Below are 20,725 nucleotides of genomic sequence, written 5' to 3'. Positions count from 1 at the left end.
CTCACCCTCCCTCAGCAAGCCCGGCCCGGCCCCCCCCCGCGCGCGCAGCCGCGCGGCCCCACTCAGGCAGCGCGTGGCCATGTAGGGTAAACGGCGGGGCGGGAGGGGCGGGCCCGCGGCGCGCCTGAAGACGCTGTGGACCAATGGTAGCGCCGCTCGGGGAGCGGGGGGCGTGGCCGGAGCTCCAGCACCGGCGGCGATTGGCCGGCAGCGCTGCTCCCGCCCCTTCCCCGAGGCTCGCGAGGCGGCGCGCGGCGAGCTATTTTTAGGGCGCTATATAAGAGGGCGGCGAGGCGCGCGGCGGTGGCAGAGCGTGGCGCGCTGAGGGGCTGCGTGGGGCGCTCGGAGCCGCGCTCGGGCTGTGGGCGCCGGGTGATCCGCAGCCCGGCCTGGGGCTGCCCCGCAGGCGGTGCCTGCCGGACCCCCATGTCTTTCCCACACTGTGTACACCCGTCTGCCTCTCCCCAGCCTCTAGCGCTCGAGTCCCCGGGGCGCTCAGGATGGCCAGACCAGTCGGAAATGCCCCGCGAAATTTGTGCGGTTTATGAGGGTGTTGAGAGGAGTAGAGTGGGAATACACCCCGAGCAGGAGCCGCCGGCATCAGGAGGACGTGCACTGTGCATGTGTGGTCAGACCACGGGAGCCCGGCTTCTGAGTGCTGATCTAGCCAGGCTGTCCGCAGAAATGCACATGTGCTTACTAAGGCATCTATCACGGCATTTAATCAGGCTGAGATGTGAGCTGAGCCCTCTCTGAGTGCTAGTTTGGGTTGGCTAATGAGCTGTTTGACCTTAAATGGTTAGAGTGGTGCAGAGCTTCCCCAAAATCACTCTGGCACCGGGCACAGTTTCATTTCTGCTTTTGGAAGGATTGCAGAACTGAGTCTGCTCATTTGAAGATGATGGGGGTGGGGAGGGGCTTCCAGTAATAGAAGAAATATGTTCTCTTTGTTGCTCTCAAATTCAGAGGACCCTGCGGTCCAATCAGTTGCGTTGCCAGGGCTGTATCTGGCCACGAGGCTGTGGGATGAACATCCCTCTGGAGCCCCTTGATGGTGGGTTGTCAGCACTGTAAGTTGGACTGGGTACCAGGGCAAGCAGATGCTGCCAGGGATTGCTAAACTATCTCCTTGTAGAGCAGTTGCATCACACTTTGCTTGCCATGACTAAGATCTCTTTTCTCATTGTTCTCTTCCCTTTGCACCTGGATGAGCCTGCCAGGGCCAGGCCTCAGGTGGTATTAACTGCAATGCCACTAGCACATCTCTTCCCAGATGTCCCAGTCAGACTGATGTGAAAGTATGAGGCCACAGAATTCATCAGTGCTGATTAGTTCATGGTATGTTTTCTTTCTTGGCAATGAAGGCAAATTGTCTTTTTCCAAAGCTGGGTCTGTGTTAACAATTTTGAAAACCGTATATGAAGAAGGTTTGTCAGAATAAACCTCTATAGACAGTCCAGATAATGGCTGCACCAGCCCCAAATTATTGTAGGTGCTGTAAAGAAGAATGAGGTAGAGTAAGCACCTCTCTAGTCTGAGGAGTTAAAATGTGGAGGGAAGAGGGGAAATGAAGCTGCTGGTGAAGAACTGCAGTAATCAGGAAAGAACTGGACGTAGGCAATTTTCTCAAATAAACTATCTCACCACTACAAAAACACTTTGGTTACATTGAAGAGCATGATGACTTGGGAGCTGCTGCTCAGGTGCTGACCTGAAGCTGCAGGTCTGGACAGTCCAGAGGCAGCTCCCTTGAAGTTGAATGTCTCCTGTGAGCTGCTTGTGAAAACGATGCCATCCTCAGCCTTCACCTGGGGAGCCATAGGTTGTCTTAAACAGAACCATTTCTGACATCTTTAGCTTAGCAGAGAAGCTGTATGTGAGGCTGGACATGAATAATAAACTACTCTTTCTCATAAATATACCCATAAATGTGTAAATGTATGTGTTAGTGGGAAGATGAGAGGGAAGGTTAGTGCAGCAAGCACTGCTGGAGATGTCTTGCAGGCCATCGTTACCCATTCCGAGCATGCCTCAGTCTGGCAAAGCAGCACCTTTCCTGGGCACCTTGGGAAGGGAAAACTTTTAAAGAGTGTAGAGGAGAGAACTTGACAAACGTGGTTGGCTATGGAAGGAAGCAGCACTTGGGTATCATAATACACTCCTGTACTGAGAGGGTTGCACAAGAATTACCTGTTTCAGAAAAAAACTGTCTATAAGCATTTATCCTTAACAGCTTGTCAGAACAAGGCCAAATGCATATGCAGAGGCTTTTCTAACCTAGGCAGAGAAATAAAGGGCAAAAGCAGTGAAGGTTTATGCTCTCAGCTACTTAAATATCTAAATGTCTTAATCTTTTTGTCTTTGAATTCTGTAATTCCCATAGCTGAAAAACATTTTGGTGCTTTATTCCTGACCTTGTTTAGCATAACTACCATTTTAATATATAGAAATGTTAGTGGTCTCATGTCCAAGCTCCCCTCTAGCCTGGCCTGTGCAAGTTATGGGTTGCTTATTCTTTGGTTTACTGCAAAGCTTGATGTACAGGCAGCCCAGCAGTCCTCTCTGCTTGATAGTCACCTCTGCTTGCCATTGAGTGGCTCTCATTTGAATCAATTAAAATCTTTCTAGTTGTCTATCTCATACTGAACTTTCTGCTGAAAGCATGTCCTGTAGGAACTGTCAGCTTTCCACCCTCATAGTGGAAGTTGCTCTCAGTTGTGGAGCTCAGCTGCTCTACACCAGCAAAGAGCCCAGACTGTGCCGAGGCTCCACTGTAACTGGTGGCCAGATCTGATGAGCAGATGCTGCTCTGCTTCTCTGGCTGGCTTCAGGAGGAATAGTGTCTGAGGGCAGGATTTTGGCTGTGAGCCTTGAGGTGAAGAGCTGGGCTACAGATCTGGCTGCTTGCCTGGGTGGTTTCCAGGCAGACATTGCATTTTTATTGTCTCAGATACTCTGCTTTGGAGGTCAGTCGAGAAAGCAGAATGGGGTTGTCACTTGGCAGAAGTAGAAAAGCCTAGACAAAAAAAGAATGTGGTGGTATGCTGGGTATAAAACTGTTAGTCCAGCACCGGAGGTGGCATCTACCTGTGCTAACCCAGAGGTAACAGAGGGCCATTTCTGCCAAGCTCTTGTTTCCCAGGCTGTACTGACCTTTCTCCTGGCAGATGGCCACTTTCCCTGCTCTGGCCCAACCACACCACCCATCACGGAGAGCAACGCAATCAGATGTGGAGGAGGAGCAATATCTCCCCACTGCTGCACAGCTGGGCTCAAGGGCATAGAGGACTACACAAAAATTCAGGCAAAGGGAGCAGGCTGGACCTGCAGGGAGTGAGGATGGGCATTTCAGCCAGAGCACAGATTTGTCTCATAACAGGTAAAGAAAATAGCTTGCACGAGGAGACTTCATCATTTCTGTGACTTGCTGAAATGTCAGGAAGATGCAGGGAAGTGGTATGGCTGGTTGTGCTATAGTGCCAGTGCTCTTTGGCACCTGGAAAGGGGAAATGGTTATATTTTTGACATTAAGGGGCAATGAAAACAGTTAATCCTAGTGAAAAAAAAGAAAGGAGCATTTCTCTGCTCCTTCTGCACCTCAAGAGAAGGAGGAAAGGTGTCTTCACTGTTTTCTCTTAAAAGCTTGAATTTATCACAGTCTGCCATAGCTCCTCTGGCAACAACCTTTTCTACCCTCTCCAAGTAGGGAGTGCAGAATCACTCCCAGCACTTTGCTGGGTCCCAGGAAGGCAGTGGTGTGCACAGAAGCAAAGTTTTGGTTGCTCTGATTGCTTTCCTTTGTGATGTTTGTGTCCCCACTGCCCTAGAAGCAATGGCAAGGGATGTTTAGTGGGGACCCACCAGAGAAGGCTGATTTGCAGGGGACTTTTGGATGTTGATTTTGTGTTTCTTTGTTTTGGCTTGGGCAGAGACGATGCCATAAAGCAATCAGGGAGTATATCAATTCATTCTATAAGCATTTCACTGAAAACACCTCCTTTGGTACCAATGATGTTTCAACAGCTACACTGAATTACCTTGTACATGGCTCATGATGCAGTTGTAAACTCTATGGCCTTCTGCATAGTCAACAGAAGTGCTAAAGCACTTTCTCCTACAGGGACAGATTGGTCCAGGTGTCCAGGCTACCAGTTTCTTCTACCATCACATTTGCATCTAGGCTGCCAGCTGCATGTCTTCCTCTCCTCCATCTCAGACTGAGCTAATACAGCTTTGCTGTCCTTAGAGCCTGTGACAGGGTCGTTCAGAGGTGTTGATTCTTCAGGCTGTGTCCCTCCTGGAGGGGAAGAGGTTGTGACTGCAGGTTGGTAGGGTTGAGGTTGCGATTGGTTGTAAAGCCTTGCAAAGATCAAAGACGGGAGAAAGTACTGATAAATGCACTGGAGCATGCTTGGATTTGCAGTTCGGCCTCTCCAGAAGTGGATGCAGAAAGCTGCTACTGGGGAAGTGGAGGGTTCGTGGTGGTGGTTTATGGCCAGGGCAGAGGCACAGCAGAAGAGCTCAAAGGTGACCCTGCTGTTCAGCGTTGCCACTTCCCAATACTCTAATGTGTCTGTGCATCTGTGTCCATGTCCACATCTGATGAGAAACAAAATCCTGGCAAGCATGAAGCAGCAAAATGGGAGACAATTTCCTTTCCTGCAGTGAAGCACTTCTCTGGAGGCCCCAGAAATCTCCCATTCCTCCTGCAGCTGGATACCTCACTCCTTCCCAACCTCTCATCTCCCTCAGACCTCATGTTCCTGGAGAAAGGTCAATACTCTTGGCCCCATGCCTGCACAGCAACATTTCAGCAAGGTGGAGGGCTTTCACTATTTCATACTTCCTTCTGGCAGATGCAGCCCAAGTCACAGGGAACAGAGGTTGCTTCCCTTCCCATCTCCATGCTGGAAAGCGCATGGCTGTAGCTTGCAGCCATCAGTGGCACTTGGCTCTGCCTGGACAGGACACACTGAAGCAGGGTAGTGGCATCTCTGTGCTGCTGGGCATGAGCGGGTGGAGGTGCCTCCTGGCCTTCAGTGAGTCACAAGCTGTTCCCCAGATCTTCAGCAACAAAAGGGAACACGAGAGTATGGCACAGCAGGTTCCTGTGCCTCCCCTCCTTCCAAAACATGCACCTTCTCTTTCAAATCAGTGCCCTGTGGACATCACAATGGGCTTAATTGCAGGGCAGCTAATGAGCACTCTCTAGGATTAGAGATGGAATGAGTCTAACCCAAATCATAGCTTAGGGCACCCAGAAGTCTCCGTGGACTTTGCAAGTTGATTGCTGGCCAGATACAGAAGATGCTTGATGGGAAAACACGACAGGCCATCCTGAACTAGAAACATTATCCAGCTGAGCTGTTTAGCTGAGGGATAAAAAAAGCAGACAATTTACAAAGCCTGACGCTTCAAGGGAAATTTAGAAATCATAGTTGAATGGGTCTGATCCAGCTCTGTCATGGATTTTTTTGACTCCCTGTCCTGAAAAGGCAGCGAGCATGCTCAGCATGCAGCAGGACTGAATTTCCACTGCGGAGAAGGAGTCTTCATCTGCTGTGGTTTGTTCACGTGCTCTAGGGTTTTTGTATTTCTTGTAATAATTTTTATCTTATGGCCATGGCTGGTTGAATTAGGATCAGTCTCTGTTTCCCAGTTTTCAAAGCCAGGATACATGCTGAAGAAGGGCACTGTGATTGTGTATGCATGATGGTGGAGCAAAGCTTCCAGAGGCAGAGAGGTGCAACCCCAGGGGAACCAGTGGGAAATGCGATTTCCTTTGGGTCCCACCAAGAGCTCAGAACTCATCTGGATCTAACAACTCTGTCTGCTGTCTTTCAAGTCCTCCCTTCTGCCCAAAGTGATCTGTATGTTTCTGAACCTCTTGGCAAGGGCAGTTATCATTGCTATTCTGTTGGTGTTCAGCATCTGACATAAACAGTCTCTGATCATATTAGTAAGCTCTCAGGTGCTTCTACAGTACAAATAATAAATAATAATGAGCTGCAAGGAAGCCCTCTGAGTCCCAAGTTCAGACTGGACTCCTACAGCTTCCACATGAGATGTCCACACTGTAGACCCTCTGGGCTGCTGTGCAGTGTAGTGGTGCTGCTGGAAAGTGGCTTGGGCTGGGAGTCCCAGCTGCCTTGGGAGATGCTGTGCAGGTGCCAGCAGACACACTTGTATGCTGCATCACTGAGTTGGTGCCCTTTTAATGAATGGGTCACATCACACTTTGGTAGTTTATAGGAAGTCTTATAATAAAATATGAGAACATTGGCATGGTTCAGTAGATGGTAACTGGGGACTGGCTTTTGTTATTAGACACATTACTCTGGACAAATGTTGGTTTGACTTGGCTTTAGCCAGAAAGAGCCCTGTTAAGGAGAGCTGAAATTGCAGCAGAGGTAGAGAGGGGGCCTGCTGTGCACAGCTCTTCCGTGGCACTGCAGAAAACCTCCACAGCATGCAGGGCCTGTGGGAAGAAGAAGCTTCTCTGAAAACAAGCTTAGAGCAGCATCACTGGGGGTTTCTCCCTAGACTTTTTGCAGAGGAAGGAGATGCAATGCATTAAGAGCAAAGCCTGTCTTTGGCTGGAAGCTGCAAAACTCATGGTTCTGTTTTCACATCCTCTTGGGGTTTCCCTTTAGTCCTGTTCCTTATGAGAAGCTGCTGAAGGTGTGGCTCTCACAGTCAAGTGCAGATATGTGAATTAATAAGGAAATGCTGGAATGCAGGGAGCCAAGCCCATGCTGCTCCCCTGGTGGCCAGCTTGTCATGTTCCCCAATAGAGTTGCATGAAAAGTAAAGTACTGGGTTTGGCATAGCAGTGGCCAGGATTCATACAAAGATACTCTAGTTAAATTCTGCTCTGGTTTATGAGTTGGCTCTGCTGGCATGACACACGGGCATCACCTGAGTACCACAGAATTTCCCCCTCTGAAGAGCATCTCACTGGGGACTCCTGTTATGAAAAAAGATGGAAACATCTTTACCCTTGGGCAGCCTCTTCCCATCCCAGCAGCAGATGCAACTTCAGGGCTTCTACCTCTCTGCACTCCCATCTTGCTTGAAGAGGGACCCTTGAACAAGGCCTTGCAACATATAACTTGTAAAAAAAAAAGTTCCTCACAAATGAACTCTCCTGGGGGCTCAGTCCTTGTCTGCTGGGTAACTGTGAACTGCTGAAAGGAAAGCAGATATTGTTCAATAGGAAGAGTCAGTCTTTGGGTTGCTCTCCCACTACAATATTTGTTTCCTGGCTTTGATTTCCCTAGAGGGTCTACATGTCTCTGTTTATAGCATGAGCAGCACTTGGCAGATCATCTCATACATTCAGCCTGTGGAATACTGAATCACTGGGTGAGACAGATACCTATGTGCTGGAAAAAAGGCAGTAACTCCAAGAGCACTCCACTATTCCTGGGGCATTGGTTGCAGAACACAAGAGTTCATGGGTTAAACATGAGAGAGACAAAGCTTAGTCCAAAGTAACAAGTAGCCAGAACCCAGAAAGAAACCCATATTCTCTCAAAATGCAGATTAATGCACACTGACTATCATACCTGATTCCCTCTGAGCTCTCTCTGGCTGGAGAAGATTCCTGGCTGCCCAAGCTGATTTGGTAGCTGAGGAAGCTCTGTTGGCTTGTCTTTTCTTCTGGGACAGTACTCAGTAGGGGGCCAGCAGTTTGTCATCCCTGCCCTTTGTACCCATAGCAATTCCTGCTGACAATGTGTAACTGTTATTACTGGTAAAGCCACAGGGAATGTTATGAGATTATTTTTTAAGGAGTGAGGGAAATTTATAAAGTGGAAGTTGCCTGCAGAAGCTGAGCAGTTGTTCTGAGGAAAGAAATTTAGAGGTTATACAGATGATAAAGTGGTAGCCAAGAAGATCTGAGTCTTGTTCTGCAACACTCTGCCTTGAGAGCTGGTTTGTGGTGGCCAAGTGTAGAGATGATGGGTCTCATCATTCCTGCCAGAGCTTTGCCAAGCAGAAGACTTGTGCCTTTCATGACAGATGGATCCCTGCTGATTTCCAAAACCAGGAGTTGAAAGGCAAAGATACAGAGATTTGGAGGAGCAAAGGATGAAGGAGACGTGTCTCTCCAGAAACTCTTACAGATTCCTGGAAGCAGGGGAGCCAGCTCAGTGGCTGCCTCAGTCTCTGACATCACTTTTTCTCAGTGGTAGCACACAAAGACATCTCTGAGTTTTTGGCAGAGATGTCTCAAGGGCATTGGTGGCCTGGATGGGTGACATACAATGCTGCCATGCCCTTGCTGTCAGTACCACTCTGTTGGCAAATGACCCTTTCCTGTTCGGATAAGAAGGAAAAGCATTGGCCACAAGCTTTCCACCCTTTGGCTCCTCTGCCCTCCAGTTCACCAGGGGCCACCCAAGGAGACCAACTTTGGGGGCTGAACCTCTGCCCTCTTGCATTTTTCAAGTATGTAGTTCTACTGCAGAGAGCGTCCTGAGAAACCATGACAAATCCCTTTCTGGGCAGAGTCAGTACAGCATGCATATATACATTTCTTAATAATTTTTATGAACATGTTTGCTGAACTCTGCACAAATTCAGGACTGGTTTTCATTAAGTTGCCATGATGAAGGTTAGCAGAGTATTCCTGGAGAAACTTTCAACCAGCACCTGTGGTGTTAAGTGTGATTTGTATAAGCCAGCAGGATTGCTCATGCCTTGCCAAAACTGGGGATGCTCAGCCCTTCTCCTTAAGAAGGGCAACTGCTGCAGGAGCTTGCTCTGGGTCCTTTTGAAGTCAATGGCAAATTTCCCATTGGCTTAAGTAGGAACATGTGTTTGAAGAAATGAATAAATGTGAAACTTGAAAAGGAAGGGGTGGCGTGATCAGGACATGGACTGGTTTGACCTGGAGACTCGTGTTTTACTGCTACGTCTGCCTCCATCTCTCAGCTGTACATTAAGCGCTACAAGTTTGATTCGTGTCAAAGAGAGCTACCTGCTATTATTAGTAACCTATATTATTAGCACTAATGGGGTTAGGACTGATAAACTATGGAGGTTTCTTTGTTTTCCACTGGTAATTTCCACTTTAAACTGGACTGGGACAGAGTGTGTGTCAGGACTTATGGCTTCTGTATTCGCCATGCAAGTTTTGTTCCTGCTTTTGACAAGCTGGTAGAAGAGTCTAGGAGCACAAATGAAAGAGGTCTTTGGAAAGAAATCCCTTAATAGAAGGGGAAGCAGCGGGTATTTTCTTCTTCAGAGAAGAGTAAACAGTTAATAAAATTACATTGCTGTTGCTACGATGAGTTGATCCTTAGGGCTGACATGGTGCTTATCCCCAGATGCAGCTCCTGCTGGCTACAGGAAAGTGGGTGAAGATTCCCCAAGTCCCCAGAGAAGCTGGCATTATGGGAGGGTTTCAGTACAACTGTGATCCCCAGCTAGCCCATATGGTCACCCCGTGTGTCTTTGCAGGACCTGGGCAGACCTTGGCTGCTGCAGCACCAGGAGGCAGTGCTGGGAGCTCTAGCCAGGCTTAAATTGTTTTAGTAAAAGCCACTGGTCATAGCATCAGGGATTTATAGAACAGCACAGTCTAGAGGCTGTGGCTGTGCAGGGTGTGGGGCAGCTCAGCAGTGCTTTGCAGAGCAAGGTGGTGAAGGGCTGTGCATGCAGGACTGCAGAAGGGACGTGCCCAGTCTCAGAAGGACACTGGCCACCATGGGTCCAGCTGCACGGGAGGCCCTGCAAGGTGAGACCCCACCTGGGCAGCAGGCACCAGCACAGTCCCTGCCTGCCAGAGCATCCTAAGGAGGCCTGGGGGGCTCCTGTTCCCTCAGGACCTGCTGCCCAGGGGCCGTGTTCTCCCCGCTAGACCAGCAGGGAGGCTGGACAGGCATTGCCATGTGTCTTGCCATTCACTGCAGGACAAATGCTTATTGAAATAATTGCCTCTAACAGCCTGGGAGAGGCCATTAGGGTCTGCCCGGGCAGTGATCTACAGATAATGACTCCCTTCGAGATTTTCTCACTCCTGCAATCCTCATACCAGGTGCATTAAAGCTGACCTACAAAGAAAAATGTTTTTTTCTTTGTCTCTAGCCTTTATCTTTTTTTATTATTTTTAAAAATTCCTTGTAGAGTTTTATGAAATACTGCTATTATTGATGCATTGCTCATTGCTTCTCAGGGTTGCACCGAAGAGTGAGCCTTGCATTTTACAGAGTGGGAGACAAACTTGCTGTTATTTTACATTAGAAACAGGACGATTGTTGAAGTGAGCCTACACTGAGCAGAGGGACTGTATGGGTCTCAGGCAGGGGATGCAAACCCTTAATTGGAGGGACAAAAGTGCCAAGTATGATGAAAGATACCTGTTCTCTCGAGCCCTTCACAGGCAGTGGCTGCAAAGGTCCCCAGCAGAAGGGAATTTTCATCTGAAAACATGCAGGGGGGTTTTTTCATTGAAGCATTTTGTGAGAATGTGCCAATCTGGACATAATTTTCCACAGGAAAGTCAAAATGAATTATTTGGGTTTCTTGCTTGTTTTGATAATGGTGGAATGTCTTGTTTTGATTTCCATGATGAAAAAATTTTTACTCCTGCCTTCTCATTTTACGACATTTTTTTGCCAACTATAAACACACTGCTCAAAACAGTTAGTAATTTATCGTTATCTTTTTCTAGATATAATTTAATATCATATATTCTTTTATATATGCTGTGGTGTTTTGACATCTAAGCCAAGTGTCTTTTTATTTTAATAAAATGAAACAAAATTAAGTTTAAATGCCAAGGCAAAACAATTCAATGTTTATTGAAATTAAATATTTTCTTAGGTTTTGGGGGGAGTTGGGTTTTTTTTCTTATTTGTTGTTGTTGGAGTTTTTGGGGGAGGCTGTTTGGTTGGTTTTTTGTTTTTGTTTTTTTGTTCATTTGTTTTTTGATTTTAGTTTGGGAATTTTTTTTTAGTTTTCCCCCTTCTGATGGGAAACTATACTCTAGGTATGAGGCTGTGGAAATCACCTGTTTTCAGTCAGTGTGCTCTTGGGCACTCAAATCAGAGCTAGCAATTAAAAGCAAGCAGGTTAAAAAGAGGATGAGAAAAAATCATTTCCCTTTTCAGTTAACGAGGCTTCATGTGGAAGAAGAAAGAGAGGATGAAAGGCTTTGGTGTGACCTGTTGTGTAGCAGTAGCAGTGCTTAGGAAATGACAGTGGTATGTCCATGCTTGCAGTCACCTTCTGATCAGCTCCCTGGCTGGAGTTTCTGAAGTTGTGCCCAGAAGCAATGGAGAGGGTGGGCACTGCCTGTGCCTGGCACAGACATCTGGCTTTGGGTGCTGGGGTTTCTGTTATCAGTGTTGCTAACTTGTTGTGTGATGCTTTCACACTGGGCTGTGGTAATGGCATGTATACATCACACTTCAGAGATGCTTTTTATTGACTTAATGTGAATATTATTGTCATCGTTTATTATGGGGAAGTATCTCATAGTAATTGAAATACAATATGGTGCCATTAATCACTCTGAGTATGAAATGCTAACTTTAAACTGTTGATAGTATATTAAATGCTCCTCTAACCATAAAACAATTTGACTTGCAGTCGGATAGTTTACAAATGGCCAATGTATAGGATTCACCGTGATTGACACTTATGTGGCAGTGTTCATGTGCTCAAGTTCCTGAACAAAGTACTTTCTTTGGGATTTCTGGAAAGGTATTGGGACTTGCTGCTTTCCAGTGCAGAGATGCAAAGGGATGCAAACTGCAGACATGACCATTGTGTTTCACAGCATGTCCGCTGCAAACTTGAGAGATGTGTGACAGTCTGGGCTGCCCAGTGGGGCAGTGGGCTGTAAACATCACTGGCCTTCTTTCCTTGAGACTCCTGGTGAAGGAAAGCAGTAAAGAAGGGACAGAAAGTCAAATAGTGAGGTTTTAGGCAGGGGGTGCTGAAATGAAGCTCATTTGCTTTCATGGGATGCTTTTTTAAATTCTTTCTCGTGTATTATGTAGCAAGGAAATAAATGTTTTTTAAAATAATTTTAAATTAAAACTTAATCTACTTACCAAAGAGGAAAAAATAATTTTAGCTAATAGCATTGTAAAACAATAACAGTGCCATCCACAGTGCCTTGGTGAGATGTGATAATTCACTGCCACGGCTGTTCAGATTCTGACGTCTCCTCACCACTGGCATCCTGAGAGGTGGGAGAGGCCCTTGGGAGCAGCTCCAGCCTGGCTCCTGTCTGCCAGGGATAGCAGTGCTCAGTGCCCCAGGATTTCAGCAAGGAGCACCAGGCCTTGGAGCCAGGCCATGTCCATCCCTGCTGCCTGTGGCACAGAGCACCACGGGGAGGGATCAGGGGCTGTGCTGTGCAGGTGTGTGCACCAACAGGCACAGCTTGGTCAGGAGCAGGGCAGGCTGGACAAAATACAGTATTTTAGAGAGCTCAGATATTTGCTGCCACTGTGGCTGTGAGAAGCACTGCTATTAAACCACTTACAGGAGCCTCACTTTTTACTGCCTGATTTAAAAGAGGTACTTTAATGGCATTCACAGGAGGGGAGAAGATGTGTAAGGTCATTTCACAGGGCACATGTTTAAAGATTTTCCAAGAAGAGCAGTGCAAGGTCTTTTTTCTGGGGAGGGAGGGGCTTTTTTTTAGCCAGAGCTTTTATTGTCAATATGTATTTTTAATAGAAGGGAAGTGATAGAAGCAGGTGACAGAGCCCACTGCTGTTCAGCTGCTGACATTTATAAAACAATGCCAACATCTCTTCCAAACAGACGCTTGCTTTCCACTACTGTATTGATGTACACATTTATTTTATCGCCAACAGCAGCAAGATGAAAATGATAATGCATGAAGAAATCCCAGAGGCACAGCCCAGTGGTTTTGCAAGGCAGCCTCTTTGCCTTTGGCATCATCTGGATACTAACGGTCCTGGATGAGTCAGTATGAAGCAGCACGGGCTGCTCTCATATGCACTGAATGCTCGCCCTTTTTCCTGTTTCTGGTGACACCACCTGTGTGTATCTTAATCATCCTGGCACATTTACATTTATTTCTCAATTATGTACAAACAAACCTGGGCAGTTCAATGGCAGGTGTTGGCTGGAGAGCGCTGATCAACTGTGAGGTTGTGTGACATGGTAGGCACCAGAGAGGTGAAAAATAAGTGTACTATAGGCTATAAAAGAGGAGGGGGAACCTTCCAAGGGGCGTACTGGAGCAGAATAAATTTAGTGTGCAGCATCAGTATAGACTGGGGGACACGTGAATGTGGTGCCAGTCTGCACCTGTTTGCTGGGGCAGCGCTGAGGTGCCGTGGGACTCACTCTGAAAGCCCCACTGGAGTCTAAGGGCTTCCCATATCTGGCACTGAGGTGCCTCCTGCACTGAGGAGGAGGAGGAGGAAGGCTGGTCACACTAGGTTAGAGCCCAGCCTTGTTATCAGCTCTTGATCAAGCATTTTTGGTCATGTAAAGTGTAGTCCTCATGGCAGCAGGCTGACCTTCAATTCAAGAGGAAAGCTTATCACGTCTCGTAGGATGATCCCTACCGCAAGGAAATCAATACAGCAATAAGCTTTTATTTCTGGATGAAAAATTAAAATAAAGAATGCACCATATCTATTGATTCTTTGAATTTACATATTTGGATATATTTATGTTTGATGTCTGCCTTCTGTGTGCAGCTGTTTGCCAAATGTGACAGGATTTGTTTTTTAAACCTGGGGGTGAGTTCTGCCTTGTGCATTTAAAATAAGATTTCTCTAAATTATTGAATATGTCAATAAATAAAGCAGAGGAAGCAGGCAAGGAAAAACCCAGAGGTCCTTGGTGAAAGGAAGTTGTAGATGCTGGTAATAGGCTCTTACAGCAGTAAAAGAGAAATAAAAAGGGCAAGTAAAAAAAATGGAAGGGACAAAGAGTGGAACTAGATTTCTCTGTTCTGATTTTCTCTGGGTTTGACGGTGTTTATTGACATGGCCATGGACTGCATTTTTTGCTTTTCTGTGAATTTAATTCTGCTTTGTAGTGGAAGGTGAAGGATAAGAGAAACAATTTTTAAAATGCTTCAGCAAAGGAAGGAGAGAAGTCTGAGATGTGTGGGTGTCCGCAGATGTCCGCAGGATGGGGGAGATGGGCACCAGGATGAGGGAGCCCCAAAGGAGCTGCCAGTGCCCAGGCACAAGGAAGGACAGTGCTGGGGAAACCCAAGGGACTGGCAAGGAGGAAGGGGGCACCAGTGTGGGCAGTGGCAGGGCTGGGGACTGCCTGTGAGTGCCTCAGCCCTGACCCCACTGCCCCACCAACTCTTGGGGGAGCTGATGAATAAAACATCACATTTTACAGAACATGTGTCATCCCAGCCCCAACATTATAAAGTCCCTTACTCTCCTCTCAAGAGATATTGCAAGAGCAACCATTTAAATGAGCGTTACATTATTTACAAGTTTCACTATTATTAAATTAATGTTACATTCATCAGGGCTTTTGTTTTGTTTTGTTTTCAAGGCGGAGCTGTAATTTGAGCAACATATTCATCAAGTCTGAAATGGTGGCTCCAATTATTTTAACATTCATTTGCCCATTCAGCTTCCTTTGCATCTGCTGGTTTCCTCCCCGTGACAGAATGTCGAAGCTGGGACACATTTGTGCTGCTCAGCTGCGAAGCTGCCACGAGGGATGAGATGGAACACGTTCGATCCCAGCACGGCCAAGGCCAGCGAGGTTCCTCTGCAGGGGCAGCAAGATGCTGGTTGCAAAGACAGCACGTGTCCAGGTGTGGATCTCCTTTCTCCTCTGGCAAACCCCTGCTGGTGTCAGACACATAAAGATGGAGCTATCAACTTCCTAAGGGTAACAAAAAAAGGCTCCATTGATTTGCTGGCACAGGAGCCTCAGTACAGCAGTCGTGTGCCTCTGTTGTAGCAGTGCTTGTCAAAGTGAGTGTGGGCTAATTGGTCCAAATCTGAAAGGATGCTCTTGAGTGCTGGGTAAGCAACCATAAGAAAGCATCAGCCATTCAGCAAGTGCTGAAAATAAGCCAGAATAGCTAAAAAAAAAAAAAGTTTCATTATTTATTTTAATGCTGGAAGTGTAAGCTTTCCTGTCATGATCGTAAAATCTGATCATTTATTAATGCTCCTCACTTTGAGGCTACATCATGTACCAGCCCCAGCCTTCTGCCATTTCTGGCATCCTCAGCCTGGTCCCACAGCTGTGCCCTGCCATCTACCCACGCTGCTGCCCATCCCACAGCAAGTGGCAGGATCCCCCCTCTTCCCAGCCACAGGCTCTCGTAAGGCAGTGATGAGGAAAGAGTGGACTTTTAGAAACAAAAATCAATAACCACGGTCTGTTTTCCCTTTGTCTGCTTTCTCAGCCTGGGAGATTCACTTGAGCTTTTCTCTGCAACCACAAGAGCTAATGACATGCTTTAGGTTTTGTATTTTATCTTTTTTTCTTTCCCAGCTGAGACAGGAGGATCTCATCTGATTATTTACCCACAAAAGCTAGGGCCTCTGGGGTGGGCACAACCCAAACATCATGGGGCTCCCCATAGCACTGTGCAAAGAGGTGGCCCTGATGTGCAAGCACCTTTGTAGAGCCACACTGATGTCTGTGGGATGAGCCCTGGCAGATGTCCCAGACCCTGATTTTGTGCCTCCCCTGGCACACCCCCTGGGATCTCTCCAGTGCTGTGGTGGCGCAGGAGTTGTGGGGCCACATCTCTCAGGGACCAGCTGGAGCACCAGTAGGATGCATGGCTGGGGGGATGGTGTGGGAAACAGGATAGCAGCATTCAGAAAAATAATGAAATGTGGCCCCAGAAAGACCCTCAGCGACAGCTCCTCGGATGTGCCTGCGCTCTGTTCATTAATCTGTGATAATTAGACTTATTTGCAGAGGTTAACAGCAGTGGCACATGGTAATTAACCACTCGTTCCCTGCCGAACAACTCATAAAGATTCTCAGATGCCACAGGTCCGGCTCCAGGTAGTTTTGGTGCTGATGAGACCCAGTGTGGGAAGTCAGGGACACCCTCCCAGGGGGACATGTCCCCGAGACCTCTCGTTTGTCCCAGACCTGCTTCAGGGACAAGCTGCAGGAAGGGTAGGAGGAAAACAAATTGGTATCCCTCTGTTCTTTGCTCCTCTCTCTTTCTACCCTGCCTTGATGGTCAGCTGGGGGCTGTAATTTCCCCAGAGCAGAAGCAATATTGCCCCAGCACCTGCAGGGCTGCTGCGGGCAGGTATTTTGGCAGGGTGAGTAGAAAGGAGCCAATGTATCCCCCCCAGTTTTGCAGGGCACTGAATAAATGGCATTAGAGCTAACGAGCACTGCAGTGGGTCCTGATGGACAGCATTAACAGTGCTGTGCTCAGCCTGACCAGTGTAGGGGTTAGAGAAGATGGAGCAGAAGGGTGGATTTTTGATTTTTCCCCTCCTCTTTCATCTCTTCTCCCCCTCTCTACCCCCACACCCCCCCAGCGAAACCAAGCTAATTAGTCAAATAGATGAGGATAGGCCAGGCAGGGAGAAGCCCCGTTGCGTGTCCTATATTAGTAACTCACGTGGGAGTAGCCAGATTGGAAAGAGATTGAAAGGGAAAATTGTAGGTGTACATGGGAAGATAAGTGGGCTAAGCCTTTCCCCCGGCCCCGCGTGCCTGGCTCCCAACCCAAAATGATGTCATCCCTCTGGGTGATGGCCATCACAGCGGCCAGCCACCCCGCATCAGCCGCCCGCCGTGTGACGGCCAGCGGGAGCTGCTCGGGGCTCCAGCCTCTCAATAAATGATGAGCCGCGGCTCTGACCCGCATTAAAGCGATTAGCCAGCAGCGAGGAGGGAGCCATGCTGGTTTTAGCCCCCAAAAAGTTGCATAGGCAGCTGCAGGGAGGGGGGCAGCCGGTGCCAGGGGTTTCTGTAGGCACTGACCGTGTCCATCTTTCTTGAGCTGGCTGCTGCTGCCACCCTTACCTCGGGCAGGAGGGCCCTGCTTACCAAAATACGAGCATTGTGTCTGCACTGAGTTGCTTTGGGGATCACGAGGCCTGAATCTTCTCTGCCTTGTGTGGGGTTTATCACAGGTAACTTCTGTTCTCAGGAAGTTGCTGTGGACTAACACCATCCCATCTATCTCAGTGATAAGAAATCCTCTGTGCTGCCCTGACCCACACAGCCCAGTGCCATCCCAGAGCCCAGTGTACTGGGGTCCCCAAATGTTCAGAGGACCTTTGGAGTGGGCATCATGTGGTGACTGCAGCACATCCATCAGAAAGTGTGTTAAACAAAGGAGCACATCTTCTAAAGCAGCAGGCAGAAGAGTGGTGGGTGAATTTCTGACCCACTAATGGGGTAAATTTCAGTATTGGGGGTCCCATGCAGTGACTTCTGTTCTCCTGTCAGTGACCAGCAGCAGACCCTTCCCTTGAGGAGTGACACAGCAGCCTGCAGAGTGCTGTCCTGCCACTCGGAGGGAAGCAGTAGGTATTTGCAATTAGCACTTCCTCCCTGGGCTCAGGAGTTTGCTTCAATTATCAGTCAGGCAAGTGCAGCACAGAGATGTTCAGCCTTTGCTGGAGGCAGGTCAGCAGTGGGCTGCATGCAGTGCCGTGCTTTGGGAGGGCAGGGGCTCCCTGCTCTGCCCGGCATCCCGGATTCTGCCTGTTCTGTTCGCTGGCTGGCACTGGCAGTTCTCAATTCCCACGCCAATGGCAACTGAGGTGACAAGTCCAGTCCTTGGCTCTGTCAAACCTACTTTCCTGACCTACTTTTCTTCACTCCGCAGTGGTGGAGCAATGCCCAGTGTGTGCCTTGTGCTGGTGGCACTGTTGTGTGCAGGATGGCTCTGCTCCTGCCGACAGGGAGGGCATAGCAGCAAAAGTTTCCAGGGAAGAAAAAAAAAAATAAACACGGAAATGCAAAAAAGCAATGGGAACAAAGAACATCTCCTGCTGACACCCTGCAGCCAGCAGTGCCCATCTCACCCTCTGAGATCTCCCAGCCCTGCTGAGGGGACCAAAGGATGGCAGCCCAGGAAGGGCTGTCCTGTTGTTCCTATCACTGCATTCACTGCCACTGCTTTCACCTGCAGAGTAATGGCCAGGTAAAGATGCTGCCACCATTACCAAGAGGTTTTTTCCTTCCAGGATTTTTTTTCCTTCTAGGGTTTTTGTCCTTCCAGGGTTTTTTTCCTTCTGGGCCAAAACCACCTTTAGCTGGGTGGTTCAGTGAACCATGGCTTCACTGAAGTCAGTCATTTTATGTATGCCTGCCTTTCCTTGGTGATGGTGGGGAACAAAAAAGGCAGTGCCTGGCAAGCTCTGGGCCTTGGAAAGGGAAAACAATGTGAGAGGAAGCACTTCTGCTGCCAACCTCTACCTCCACAAAAAAATATTTCTTTGTGCCTGGGAAAAATCACATGGGAAAAAATGCCCTGGGTTCACAACTCCAGGGCTGCTTTTACTGGTGTGTGGTCCTGCACCTCTGCCTCTCTTCTCTCCTGACTCCTTTGCCAGCTTGCTCTCGCACTTCCTCACAGCCATTCCTCACAGCTTTCCTGTCTGCCTGCTTTTCTTGCCCCAGGACATCTTCATAGTCACAGCCAAGCACCTTGGTTGCACCAGCTCCCACTGATTCTCTCAGGCAGCACAGGTTTTCATCGTGTGTCTGTGCGTATTTTGCTTATTGTTTCAGCTGTTAGGGGTATCAGATGAGTTCACCAACTTCTTTATCCCAAGTGACAGGACACAGGAACCTCCACAGATCAAACATACAGTTTTTCTTGTACCCAAGATCTGCAGTTCACAGGATGTGCCACTGTATCCAGAAATTAAAAGCAAAAATTCTTTCTGAATTAGACAGAAACTTAAAAACTAGCTAGACTTCCCCCAGCTGGAAGAATGTCGTAAGTGAGTTTGGGAAGCTCTCAAATCCTGGCTTTGGGCAGACACACCAGGAGTGCAAGCATGTCTTTGTGAATTTTTTTTTTTTTTTTTTTTGGTTCAGTGACAGTTCATTGAGCAGGAGATGGAACATTTCAGGCTGGCATTTGTCAGTGCATTTCTAACTAGCTACAAAAATGAGTGTTTGCATCTGAAGGAAAAAGATAGGCACATGTGCAGTAATGGGAATAAGCATTTGGTCAGGAGCACGGTTCTCTCCCAGCTTGCTGGCAATGCTCGTGGTTTCTGTGCTCCAGGATCTCCTCTTACCACCTGTCTCAGCAAAAAAACGATGCAGATCCCGGCACATGCAGCCCAAATGCAAGACCAAAATGCTGTGCTAGTGCTGGCTGGCCAGGAAAGGTCATGTGCTGACATTTTGTCTGCAGCCCCCCAGCTTGGGGTCTCCACTGGAATGCTAGCCCCCTATGGCAGGGCTGTGGACTCTCAGGGGCTGTGCTGGTGCTGCAGCTCTGCTGCTGCAAAGCTCTGCCACTGCTGTGTTTTAATGGTCATTTGCATGGCACTGTGAGATAACCTAACACTTTATAGCAGCCAGCAGCTTTGCAAAAGGACTCTGGAAATTATGACAAATTATGACAACACAGTTTGAGGGTTAACTGGAGACCTTCCTTTAAGCCACACTTCACCCCCTTCCTGGAGCCTATCAGTGCATCTATCTGGGTGTGCTCAGCAGGCACAGAGGTCAATCTTGCTTTTGGAAATGCTACTGGTGGCCTCAGTTTTCTGAAGTCGGAACACCTAACAGAATATTAGTATTTTGTTCTTCTACCTCTTGTTCCCTTTCTGTTTTTTTTCAGAGCTGAGTGGACCATGAGACCAATAATAACTACACCAGCACAGCAAAGGAAATGTCTAGTGGTGTGCGTACTGACAACACGAACCCATCTTCTGAGCCACATTTCTAAAGAGTGATTTTCTGTGAAAAGATAAAAATAATGCTAAAAAACTGCTGCTCCTTGATGAGACCCACAGAATGAAAATTAGCCTGGTGATGCAATTTTTATTTCATTAAAAAGGTTTCCCCATTTTCTAACCGGCTATTGCAAAAGGATTTGCCATTAGTAACAGAAGAAGCTTCACATCTGGTCGGGGTTTCACCGTCAGACAAAGGAGAGGACTTTAGTGAGGCATTAAATGTAGATAATGGATTATCAACAGGGGGAACAGACCTTGGGAGGGTGGGTGTGGGGAGGGACAAGGGGATGAGGCATCAAGGGGCACAAAGGCAGCAAAGCCAGACATCTGAGAGGGCTGCAAATAGCCCTAGGGGGGCTGCTGCTCCCTCCTTGGGCGGCTGTGCTGATCCCCTGATGCCACCCAGACACAGCAGTCAGGAGGGGAAATCAAATATTAACTGGTTCCTGCTCCCAACCTGCATGAGCAAAAAGATGAGTGAAGCAGGAGGGAGACTGGTGGAGCCAGAAGAACAGTAGGAAGCCATGCAGAAGCCAAACACTAAATTATTAGTGAGCGTGAGTAGCAAAGCTTTCAAAGGCAGCTTTGACAGAGACACTAACAAAATCCCCAGGGTAAACAAGAGCCTTTGTTAAAATTAGTGTAAGACCTATGTAGCAGCTTTGGTGGATTCAAAGAGCAGCCCTGGGATGGAAGAAGGTGAGCAGAAAGAAGCCAGGAGAAAATGAAGTGCCTGGAAACAGTAGCAGGGAGACCTAGCGGAGCTGAGCAAATCCGGGGAGGAGGAAGATTTGCAGTTAATTATGCTCCATCCTGCCCAGCAAACC

At 48.0% G+C, this 20,725-nt stretch overlaps 1 protein-coding gene across 1 annotated transcript in view; it reads right to left on the bottom strand.

Annotated features, from left to right (window-relative positions):
- KLF7 (KLF transcription factor 7) overlaps positions 1-29 on the bottom strand; it is a 65,756-nt gene extending 65,727 nt beyond the window's left edge. The window contains exon 1 of the mRNA XM_088167866.1: positions 6-29. The gene's annotated coding sequence lies outside the window, so the exon portion shown is untranslated. The remainder of the gene's footprint in view (positions 1-5) is intronic.
- Between the last annotated feature and the right edge of the window lie 20,696 nt (positions 30-20,725).

The sequence above is a fragment of the Sturnus vulgaris genome, chromosome 7 (assembly GCF_052056855.1).
Source record: "Sturnus vulgaris isolate bStuVul1 chromosome 7, bStuVul1.hap1, whole genome shotgun sequence".
Classification (NCBI taxonomy): Eukaryota; Metazoa; Chordata; class Aves; order Passeriformes; family Sturnidae; genus Sturnus; species Sturnus vulgaris.
The sequence above is the reverse complement of the archived record's forward strand: the minus strand, read 5'-3'. Positions and strand labels throughout refer to the sequence as shown.